Source organism: Fukomys damarensis, unplaced genomic scaffold (genome assembly GCF_012274545.1).
Source record: "Fukomys damarensis isolate Sample0158 unplaced genomic scaffold, DMR_v1.0_HiC HiC_scaffold_5, whole genome shotgun sequence".
In the NCBI taxonomy this organism is placed as follows: Eukaryota; Metazoa; Chordata; class Mammalia; order Rodentia; family Bathyergidae; genus Fukomys; species Fukomys damarensis.
The window spans coordinates 35,727,827-35,740,811 of record NW_022900917.1 but is presented as its reverse complement, the minus strand read 5'-3'; positions in this window follow the sequence as shown (position 1 = coordinate 35,740,811).

Sequence of the window (12,985 nt, the reverse complement as noted above, 5' to 3'; positions counted from 1 at the left end):
GTTATCATTACTTATTGTGGTCTGAATATTTTCTCCCACTATGGATCATTCCTATTCAGCCCACTGAGGAGGTTTTTGCAAACATAAGTAGGGTGGATTAAAGTGGGCAAAGAATAGATTGAAGGAAGCAATTAGTAAGGTATTTCAAAATGTATTGGGATGAAAGTCTCCATTATCATTTATCAGTCTTCCTTCAGTAGGGACCTGGAGACAAGCCTCTAATCAAGCATTATTGTAAATGATAGACACTTGAATCTCTACAATCATAATCTTCTCCATAGGCCTGGAAACTGCTCGTTTCATCCCCACTAAATCTCTTTTATCCACTTGATCAAGTGTCATGTCAACCCTTGCTCGGTTTCCTAGGTCATCTAGGATCAGTATTGACTGCTCTCTCTGTTGCTGGTCTATGCTTTCCTATTGTTACTATCCTCACAGTTTTTATATTATTGGTTATTGTAGCTGTTTTGTTTTGTTTTGTTTCGTTTAAATTGGGCTTTATATTAAATTAAATCTCATTTCCCAATCATAGTGTTCCTCAAACTTTATATTTCACTGATTTGTTCTTTTATGTAATCACTGAACAAATACACATGGAGTGTCCCCTATACTGTATTAGATGAGAGACTTTTTAAACAAAAGAGGTAAAAATTCAAGGCCTCAAGGGCTATAATTACATTACATTTAATATCTTTAAATAGCCATTTAAATAAAGTCTTAGAAAGTAAGAACCATGTCTTCACTTCTGTGTGTTCTGCACTTTGCAGAGCACCTAGAATGCTGAAAAGACACAATGAATATTTATTGATTATTAAATAAACAGATAAAGAGTTGCAAATTTGTAGAAACATAAGTGTTTTCTAGGCTCATAAGTAAATTCAAGCTGTATAACACTGACAGTAAAAGTATCTATAAAATGTAACATAAAAGAACTATTATGCTGAAACACAGTTCTAAGTAGGTACTAATAAGACTAAGTTGCCACTGCAAAAATCTATTTTCTAAATAACTGTTTGGCTTTGTTTCACAGCTTTTTTATTAACAGATATCAAGGCAATGTTTAACCATTTTGTAAAATGCCATATGTTTGTATTTGTCGTACAATTTTATATCACGGTATGCTTGTTACAGATACAAAGGGTTGCATCCTAGAATTCTTATAGCAAATGTATAACATTAAACAAAGATTATTTTTCACCTCATAGTTTGCTCTCTCTTTCTCTCTCCAATTTCATTTGAATGAAATGAAAGAATATTGAGTCAAAGCATTTTGATTGTTAACAAGGTGTTTAAAATTTTGATCCCTTTATACTCTCTTAATAAAAGAAATTCCTAATGATGAAAAAGTTTTATGCTTCCACAAAGACAGATTTTTTTTATTGTTTTCCATTGTTATTTTTTGTTTTCAGGTTTATTTAGAGTTAAAATTAATTTAAAGAAAAAGTAGTTAGTGATATTGTTTTAGTTACTTTTCTCTCGTTGCTGAGACATAATTCCTGGCACCTAAATTTAAAGAAGGAAAGCTTTATTTAGCTTATAGTTTGTAGAGGTTTCAGTCCGTAATCAGCTGGCTCCAAGGCAGTTTGGCATGATAGGCACTGCAGAAGTAAAACAGTTCATGACAGGCAGAAGGTAGAAAACAAGTAAGAGATAACCACAGCTCTTTACATCCTTTATATCTTATCTAGGCTATGTAAGCAGGTAGCACTCACACCTTTAATCCTAGTGCCCTGGATCCTAGAATTGCACTGTGAATCAATACCAGTGTCACATACTTTAGATCTTACCATCTCTGAAAAAGCCACCACATACAACCCCATGAGGCTTTGGGGGTACATCTAAACATAAGTCATAACAGATATGGATTCTACCTGTTGGCCAACACAAGCACTCATGAATATGGTTAATTTAATAATAGAAAAAGTTCCAGCAAGCTATTTACATGACAGCCTCTTATTTTTGCAGTATCAAATGCAAGCCCTCAATAAACTTTTGGAAATTAAAGGAAATTTCACACTCATGCAGACACACACACACACATACACACACACACACACACACACATATAATTTTGAATTTCAATTAGAGCCCCCTTCAATTCTTTTTATGCTATCTTCACTTTTCTCAATGAAGATATCAAGTTATGTCAGGAGTGATTAAGTAGAGAGATAGTTTATTAGTTTTAAATAAAATTCATTTCACAAAATTTGGAGTAGTGTTACCTATATTAACATAAAGATGTCCTGAGGAATTAACAGTTAAAATATTGTCCTAAAATTTACAAAAGAAATGGATGAGTTTTCTTTACTCCATCAGGTAAATTTCAATTAATTTGGAGAGGAAAACAGGAACATGCAAAATTTTGCTGATTTTGCAACTTGCAAAGAAGTCCTATACTTTGTCTTTGTCTGGTCCAATGAATGAAAAGCAAAAGAGCACACTAGAAAGTCAAAATGTAGAGATAACTTTTTCTTTAATTTAAAACTGTAGCCTGAAATATTGGAGAGATATCCCAATGCTCTGCACATTGCTGGGCTAGTCAATCAGTGTAAAATGGTTCTGTAAGTCTTCTTAAAATGAGTCAGTCTCTGCCAGGGATTTAGCTCAGTGGCATCCTGCATGGCAAGTGCAAGGCCCTGAGTTCCATCTCTGATATATATATATATATATATAATGCCCCAAGAAGGATGTGGAAGTTCTTTCAAAGTGGGAGAAAGCATTCTTTTGTTTAGTGAGAGATTTAATTGTGGTAGTGAAAACATAAGGGGAAATAATCACTCAAGCACCAGTCTGGACAGGTGTCTCAGCAATGGGTAATGGAGTTTGCTGTTCAGGTTTGGAGTTGTAGAAGTGGAGATGAAGGCAGAACAACCAATACCAGCACAGATGGAGCATGAGAATGAATGCCTTTATGCTGCTTCCTCCACCTTTGTGTGTACTCCTGAATGGAAGGAAGGACAGAATTTGGGAAATGAATTTACAATTGAAATGATCCAAAAGACTCTGGAACTGACTACATCTACCTGGAAATGTCTTTGATGACATAGGTAAATTAGACTTGGAAAGAAAGTGATTATAGAAAAAATAAATTTATGCTTCCTTAAATCATGCACTAAACATGTGCAATCCCCTCTTCTAAAAATGACTCCAAATTGAGTATGATAGTGCTGTAGAGGATCTTGGAAAATTCAGCTTTCTCATTCAAAAGTTCAGAGCAGTAGACTACATAACAGCCAATTCCTCTCAGTTCACATCTGGAAAAAGCACCATTTAGTACTGGCCAGAGAGGATGCAAATGGAATTAATCCAAATGAAAATGAACCCACAAACTTAACAAGCAATAAAGAAATACGATATTACTTGTACTGTGGGATGAGGATAATATCCAGTTAATTACAAAGGAGATATATCCTGACACCAACATGACATACAAAGTCACAACATTTAAAGTCATATATCATATAAATCCTCATTTGATTAAAGAAAACCATAGGTCCTAATAAGACTTCTACTACCTGTTAATCAAAATGTCCTTGGCAGATCAGTAATCATAAACACATCTACTCCAGAGGAAGCTTATTAGAATTGCTGGACCTCAAGACCTGACCGGCTGACGAAATCATAATGTGAATTTTAACAAGAGCACTAGATTATTCTTAGGCACATTAAAGTTCGAGAAAGAAAGTGATTGAAGAATGGGTGAGAAAAATATGACTGTAAGTTTCATGTGAGCAAAGAATTGCCTATCTTATTCACTACTTAGTCTACACTTAGAAAAGTCCCTGATATTTATAAGTACATAATAAATATTTATTGAAAAGATGGTAAAGTTTAATTACTAATTATTATAAAAATACCTTATAGATAGTTGATAACAAGGTTGCTTTAAAAACTAAACTGTTGTCAAAACTCTAAGGATTCCTTAATTACATCAAATTGATCATATAATAATGGAAAGTGATTCAAATCTCTCCATTTAAAATATTATTGGTTGATAAAGAACATTTATTATTGCATTCTATATTTCACTCTATATTTCCTTTGGCCAATAATTAAATGGATCATTCATTTATATAATTATTAAGGACATAGTACTTCCATATCTCATGAATTGTGCTCAGTTTTCTGGAGAAAAATGAAACATATATTATCACTACCTTTGATCAGGTAGTGGGAAAATAAAGTTTTAACTTGTAACTGCACATATTAAACTGAGAAGAATGAATTATATAAAATGTAATTGATATGAAAAATAATGTAAGTATCAAATACATACATAAGGCTAAATCCAAGCCTGATTGAACTAATAACTAAAGGTTTGTGAGTCACTTTTACATTCAGACAATATAATGTTCATATAGATAATGAAGGACAGATACTGGCTCCCTGTGGTCCTCTGCCTACAAATCTGAAAGGGCAAGATTCAAACAAAAGGGGCTCAGATGACTGACCAGTGAGTTGTGGGATATCGTGTTGCTGAAGAACCAGTTTCATAGTAGCGTTCAGTAGTTTTACAACACGTGGCTCCACTGTGAGCAGCAGGACAAGCAGTCCAGTGCCTCATCAACCTCTGGAGGCCCTGCAGGAAGGTCTTCTGCTGGCCTGTTCGGATTTGGGGAAGACCACCGGGTCACGGTAGTGGAGCCATTGCCCTACAAAATTCAGAAAGAGGAGTAATTAATTCTTGAGCCAATAACGGGAAGGATTCCCTGCAGAATCTTAAAAGACAGAGGTTTTGTTTGTGGAATTGGTGGTTTTGGTCTGAAAGGTGCCATTTAGAAATCAGGAATATATAGGAGAAGGAAAAAGAGGTGAAATACACTTTTGGTTGTTTAAACAAAGTATAATCCTTGGATAAGACACAAACATTTAAAGTAACTATTATAGACATTGAAAATGAAGATAAAATGACCACACATGGAACTTATTTACTCTTTGAGTCGGTACAGTAGAAACTTTAAAAGGAGAATTCAGTAATGTTTATGTTGCACATCAGTGTGGCAGTGACCCTACTGCCACAGACTACTGACTCACTCTAGGCATTCATAGTTACTTCCAATGTTTCACCTTTCTACTAAACATTTAAGACACTTATGGAGCACCGACTTTGAAAACATGCATTATTTTAGATACTAGGGAAGCCGAGAAGAGACAGTTAACAATCTATGTCTGCATGAAACTTGCAGTCTTTCCGTAATGAAGTCGATTTTAAGAAAACAGATGAGCGTGGGAAAATGAATACTGCATTATAGAGTAGAGGACAAGAGCATCTGTCTTAAGGATGCCTCATTATCTTTGCTATTTAAAACATTCATTACTTCATAACAAATGTGAAATGATAGAATATCCAAAGATTAAAATTATTCTGCTTTTATTTTTGAGAATTTGTAAGGACAAACAAACAGAAAGTCTCAAGCCTTTCTTGAGGATTTTAAATGCCCATAATTTCCCAAGCTGAGAAACTGACTGTCTCAGTTAGTTACTAAACAAGTCAGGAACAGTTTAAACACCTCTCCCAATACTTCTTTCCTCTAAGGACGTCAGTTGGCCACAGTGTCAGCCAGGAACTGCCACAGCTTCAAACAGTTTTCCTCCTTTATTGAGAGGTCACCCTCCGAGACCCGAGCAGGCAAAGGCAAGGTTCACCTTTGCTTTCTTCCTTGGCTGTGTCACGTACCTGTACAAGTGGAATCCCCAGCCAGAGCAATCCCTGAGGCCAGGGAGTTCTATTAAACTGCAGCAAGAATTGGTCAGGTCTTTGCCCCTGGGAGAGTCCTACTGCTGTGACTAATAAGTATTTCAAAAGAAATAAATGAGCATGTCATTCATCCTATGATGAAGTTACAGGATGAGTTGCAAGGGAGTTGCTGACCAGCTAGCCCTTTTTCTCACCCCCAGTTACTGAGTTCCTTCCCTAAATAGTCCAAATTGTCCCATGATAGGATTAAATCCTTTTCCAACCACTACTATGGAAAAGCTTGTGGAGGATCACAGTATGTAGTGAAAGAAAGACAATGTTAGCTATGTTAAGGAGGAAAGAAAGATAGTATTTATGCCATTCAAGTCAATAGGGCCATCAATTAGAATTTATTATATTCTAATAATAAGAATTGTATAGACTATAATTATGATTAAAATGTTCAAGAACATCACATGTAATGATTATTATTTCCAAAATATCAACCACATCTAGGAAAATACTGTCCATGAAATTTTTTTCTAAAGTGGACATCACTGTTGACCAATATCACCACCAAACATTCACATTATTATCATTATTCCAAAATAAAATAGAGCATTTATGACCATAATATTAATTATTTCTTCACTTCTCTATCTTCAATTTTATGTCCTACCTGTTCTTAAAAGCCTAAGTGATCTATAATAGCACGCGCAAGCCCTTTTCTAGGAAAATCTCATGTTTCTTTCAACTTCCTTAACATGTTTTTCTATATATCGTGTTTTCACATATCATGTGCTCTGAACTCTAGGTATTTGTGAAACTACCTGACTTTTTCTAATGAATGCTAATCTAAGACTGGATCTATGTTGATTTCATCACAGTATAAATGTTTTTCTTGAGTTAGATATTCAGTTAAACATATATTGATCAAGTAAGGAAAAGGGGCAAGGATTGGCGATATATCACATTTAATCTGTTAGTTGTGTTTTCGAATAAACTTCCTTTTGAAAAATCATTTCATATAATTTTCACATAATTTTTTCCATCAACTTTCCTTCATGGGGCCAAACTGACTAATCCTCATTTCAGTCATATAGAAACCAGGAATAAGTCCAGTACATTACACTTTCCCAGACGGTTTCAGAGACCTGCTTCCTACTGATCTGTTGGTTCTCATTTTGCTCCTCCTATCATTGGCTCTTTGCGATCATTGTGTTGAACATCAGTTCTCAAAACTTATAATAAAGTTGTCATAGTCTCTCTGTACCAGTTAGATCTAGTATTTATTTACCTTTCAGACTTCAATTCCTTTAATTTTGACATTCCCATAGCTCTAGACTAGAATTGTTCCTTCCACCAGCCCTAGCTGTCAGGATCGAAGCTGGTTAAGACTACCATGTCAGCTTCTTTTCTGCCAGTAGAAAGTGATTGAGTACATGCACACATACACCTTTGAGATGTATTTTATTTCTGGTAACCGAAAAATAATGACATAAAATATTTACATATTTATTTCTAATTTAACACTGCATATTTTCAAAAAAGTATATAGTTAAAATTAAAGAGTATTGGAACATACAACAAAGCAAGTTAGTTTTATGTTCCATGTGTACGCAAATTCAGTTTATGAGATTGATCATTAAAATTACTTGTAACTTCCAATGTAAAAATAAAAATATGAGAGCTCATTTAATTATCAGCTTGATTTTCCAACTTCGATGGACTTTGGTTTTACTTTTAAATTTGAGTATGATATGAATCACCATTTGAGGGACAGTAATAAACAACATATTTAATAAATTTTCATTAAGACTTGTATCTCTATAGTAATTAAAGATACTACATAAATGCTTCATTAAATGAAGGCAATATGAAATGAGTTAATACTTATAGGTATTTCTGGTATCTGTTTTTATATGTATATAAATGGGAAATCTGTAGGACAAAGTATGTCCTTAAATTAAATCTATCATTAAAATATTGTGTGAAGTAAAAACTGTTTATACAGCAAAAATATTCATCAATGTAAATGTGAAAAAAAACATTTTTAGGTAAATGAAAACTGTTTCTATATTTCACAATATGCTAAGAGAAGTACTTCAGGCTATAGGGAAATGTCAACAAATAGAAAATCAGATCTCAAGAAAAACAGTACAAAAGTGGTAGATAATATGTAAATATAAAAACATTTCTTCTTGTTTTAATTCCCTTTTAGGTTATTTGAAAGGTTATTGAAAACCACATATTATATTATAGAATTTATAATTTATATATTAATAAATTATGAGACAGAATTGCAACAAGATTAAAGCTAGGTCTTTTGTATCATATTCTTAAAGTTTTTTTTGTTTTTTTATGAAAAGTAGATATTAATTATAATAAAAGTGCAATATGTTAAGAATATATATATATTGTATTTTCAGCATAATGACTAAAACATAAATCAAAGAGGAATAGTCAACAAGGCATTATTGGATATTTTAAAAGACATTAAAAATTTAATTTAAAAGAAAACAGGAAAGGTTTTAAAAGAACATTAAAAGATGTAATAAAAAGTAAATAGCAAAATGGCATGGTACTTTTAAGTGAACTATGAGTAAAAGTGAACATATATGTATATAATATATATATATTTGGCACACATGTGCACAAAGGCAAAAGGATATCATGAAAAAATAGAAAAATGCTTGTATAGTTTCATTAAGATTAGACAGATTTGACTTCAGGACAAATAATATACCAGAGAAAGACCATTAAAAATATGGGCAATTTATTAAAAGATAGAAAAAGTGCACTTGCTGCACAACTAAGAGGGGTCCACCCCACCTGGACATTGTGGGCTGCACTGGACTGCATGGGTCATATGCAGGGATCCAGATCCATGTGCCAGTGGGGCCCAGGGCCCAAAAGGCCATTGTTAATGAGCTTGAGAAAATGGCCCAATGGTGAGCAGCAGACAGTCTCTTCTAGGCTTGTTGTTGAAGTTGAAGCCCACAGGGAGAGCAAAGAGATTCACTGTGGTGAAAATGCAGTGGCCTACGGCAATTGTTGAATTGGTGGGATCAGCATCTCCTATAGGAACACTGACTCATTGCAGGGAAAGTGCAGCTTGAGCCTGCAGTAAAACCCTGCAGAGGGCCTGGGATTTAGCTTAGTGGCATGGCACCTGCTTCACAAGTGCAAGGTCTTGAGTTTGATCCCCAGTACCACAAAAAAGCAAATAAAAAGACAACGCAGGGTTCAAGCCCACAAGAGGACAGGTGCTCAATTCCAGCCTCTCACCCAGAAACTAGCCTCCTGAATCTCAGTGCACAATGTTTGCCTGTTGAGATTAATCAACTTGGATCTGAATGCTGCTGTCCACATTGTGACTGCAGAGACACTTCTTGAAGGGGACTTTTTTTTTTCCTTTGCCTTTTTTCTTCCTCTTCATCTTTCTCCTCATCTTCTCCTTCTTCTCTTCCTCTTCCTCCGTCTCCTCCTCCTCCTTCTTCTTCATTTACCATTTTTTGTTCCTGTTTTTGTCCTTTTTTATTTTCTTTTTTTCTCAATTGTTCTTATTTTTATAGGAGAGTGAATACAGTTTCTAGTCTTTCTGTTGCTGTTAGTTTGTTTTGTTCTTGTTTTTCTTCTTTGCTTCTCTCTTTTTTTCCTGTCATCACTACTTTCCCAAAGTTTGCATGATCTTCTACGTCCTCCAGCCCCATTTCTAACTTCTCCCTTTCCTTCTATCTCTCCATATCCCCAATTCCTTCTATCCTTCTAAGTTTTCTTCCTAGAACGTATTGAAGGGCTTATTTACTGCAAACATATTTTTGGCTGGTCATTGCTTTTGATAGATAACCTCAAGTCTAGTTCATGTAGTTAATGGTGTCAGATTAATAGTTACCTGTGATTGTAATGTATACTTAAAATGTACCAATAAACTCAATAAAAAAAGAAAAATTATAAATTTCGAAACATATGCTGCAGACAATTTCTCATATAAAAATAATATTAAATCAATAATCATAAATGAAAATTGTAATCTATTTTCATTGTTTATAGAGTAGGAAGATCAATAGAAATATGAAATATATGAATTATGTGATCAAGCAAGATATGTTAAGATTTACAAGATATTACCTATCCTCTAGAAAACTTTATAGTATATACATTTTTTTTAGGTTTACCTGTGGTATTTGTTAAGAGAATTTATATTTGTATTGTAAAATAAGGTTTTTCAAAGTTTTAAAATGTTGAATTTTGCAGATTATTTTTGCTCACAATTAAATAACTATAAAAGTCAGAAAGGTTAAGATACTAAGTAAACAGCAAAGTTTTAAATACAATATGGTTCACACACACACACACACACACACACACACACAAAAGAAAACCTTGAAAACCTTACAATTAAATTATTAGGAAATCCCAAAATTTCTAAGTTTTAGGGATGTATACAAAGCTGACCATGGAAAAATGTCATGCCTATAATTATCTATATGAACAATAAGAAAAACAAAATCAGTGATGTATGCAACAATAAGAAGAAATCTTTAAGAAAAGTACTCTACATGACCTAACCCCGCAGCCAAAAAAAAAAACAACAAATGAACAAAGAATATTTGGTTTCATTGATATAGGTTTAAGATCAATGAAAATGTTCACCAAAATTACCACAGTGGTTGCCTATAGGAAATGGGAATGACTGGAAGAGGATGTGAGGAAATTATCAGGACTACTGAAAATATTCTATACTTGTATCAAGGTCTCTGCTACTTGAGTACATCTGTGAAAACTCACTGAATTAAATCTTTAACCTGAGCACTCATCTATTAATTGTTAAAAACATGCATGCATGCATGCACACACACACACGCGCACACACACACACACACAAACACACACGCTGAAAGCAAGATAAAAGCAAAATTTGAACTCTGAAAGAAATGTAATCTCATTCTAGCAACTGATATATATTGAAAAGGCTGCAATAAATGAGTAGTTTTAGTTTAAGCCTTCGGTCTTCAGCTAATTCCAGTGACAGCACAATGACAGAGACAGCAAGTTTTCTTGAAATGTTATTGTTGTAAGGTCCGGATCTCAAAAAATGTTTGCCTGAGAAGTGTTTTGCCATAGCATTTGTTAACCATAGACTAGTGTCATAGTAGCACCTGTATGTTCAGTATCATAACAGATCCACTGCACTCTCAAAGAATGCATAACTGGTTTGCAGCATATGAATATGTGGTTTTGTCCATTTGAACATCAGAAATGTCAGCCAAAACCAATTATTTCATTTTGGCCTACATGGTGTTGAACAGTTCATTAGGGCACCGACATCAAAGTAATTTCCATTGTTGTTTTTTTGAGATACCCTATGAGAATTCAATAATCGTATATTAGCAAAAAATGGAGGCTTGTATTTTCAATAGCCAAGATATACACATATACATTATATATGTAAAACAAGATCAACTTTTTGATCTGCAAAAGGAAGTATTAATAAGCCTCTGATTTATACCTCATATAGTACAAATTCATTCTGTCAGCATGCTCATACGAGAAAACATGTTAGTCATTCTCGTGCATTTCCTTGCTTCCTGTCTTCAGTTGACTCTAACATATATACAATGAATAAGAAAACAGTGTCTTGAGGAGTTTTAGTCAATGAAAACAGCTGCAATAAAAACCAGAAAAGGATTTTTGCCTGAATGGCATTAATCTTTTCTTTTAACTGTTTCTAAAGCAATCATGATAAATAAACTAGGGTTCAAATAAGGCCAAGGATCTATAGTGCTCTTGCTTTTAGTAAGACCACAATACTTTTTAACAACATATTCTTTCCTTTTCACACAGCAGCAATAACTATCTCTGGATATTTTAAAGTGTACATTATGTGTTTACATCTTAGAGCATTCCTCATTTCCCATGTAAAGTGGTCATCTTGGGATTGACCCTACACCCTTTACTGTAGCAGTGTTCCCCAGAAGCCCTTAATGGCTTCTCTAAGAGCTGTAGAATCTGGCCCCACAAGAAGTATTTCCAGCTTTGTATTGAGCTTGGGAAGCAGTTATGAAGCAGAATTTAACATATGAGTGAAACAGCAGACTGATAGAGAGTCTTTCCCCTACCAAAAGTTGCAATTATTTTAATGTTATTTTGACTCATAAATCTAACAATGTTTCATACAGAACAGGAGGAGACAGGTATTGATAATCTCATAAGTTACTAAGCTGAAATAATGAAGAGGTTAGTTTATCTCAAACCATTTAATTACAAGTGCTTCTGAACAAGTGAAAGAGAAGAAAATCTACATGTGCAAGCTTAAATAAGATATTCTGGCAGCAACTCCTGTGTCTGTATTATTTTCAACTGGCCAGAATTTGTCCATTTTTTATATACATTTTCTCCTTGGCCAATATATATATTTTGCCAAAAATGATATCATTCCTTTATTCTTTTATTCCACATATTGTGTGTTCACATACTACAAACAGTTGTAGATGCTGAGGATATAGTAGGGAATAAATCAGGCAAATTCCTTGTCCTCCTGAAACTTCTATTCTCTGAAGACAGATGTGCCAAGAAACAAGAAGTACACAAAATAAATTCTGAAGCTGAAGTCTTCTCTTATAAGGTGGTATTTATGGCGAGTAAGTAGTGGTAGTAAGTGAAGTAGTAAGTAGTCTGTGGCAAGTAAGTAGTAAATGAAGTGAGGGATAATGAAAAGGAGACACAAAGATAAGACATTTGGGAAATAAAAATAAAAAAGTGTATTTTGCTTCTTATTCCATTTTACCAGTCTATTTCTCTTGATTGGTGAGTTGAGGTCATTGACATTGCTGGTTATAACTGATATGTACTGACTTATTATTGACATGTTATTGGCCTTTAGTTTACTCTTTTTACTTTTTCACCTTCTCCTTTTAATTTCTTGCCTTGCCTATTTGATTTGGTCTGTTGGGCCTCATTGTGTTGTTGCCTTCATTGTCTTTTTCTAGGATCTTGTTTAGAATTGCTTGTAGTGCTGGTTTGGTATTCATGTAGTTTCTCAGGTGTTCTTTGTCGTGGAAGTGTCTTATTTCCCCCTCCATTTTGAAAGAGAGTTTTGCTGGATACATCAGTCTAGGTTGGAGGTTGTTCTCTTTTAGTACTTGAAATATCTGATTCCAGGCTCTCCTTGCCCCAAGGGTTTGTGTTGAAAAGTCTGCTGTGATTCTGATGGGCTTTCCTTTGTATGTGATTTGTTTCTTTTCTCTTACTGCTTGTAGTATTTTGTTCTTCTGTTGGGTTTCTGGGATCTTGATTATTATATGT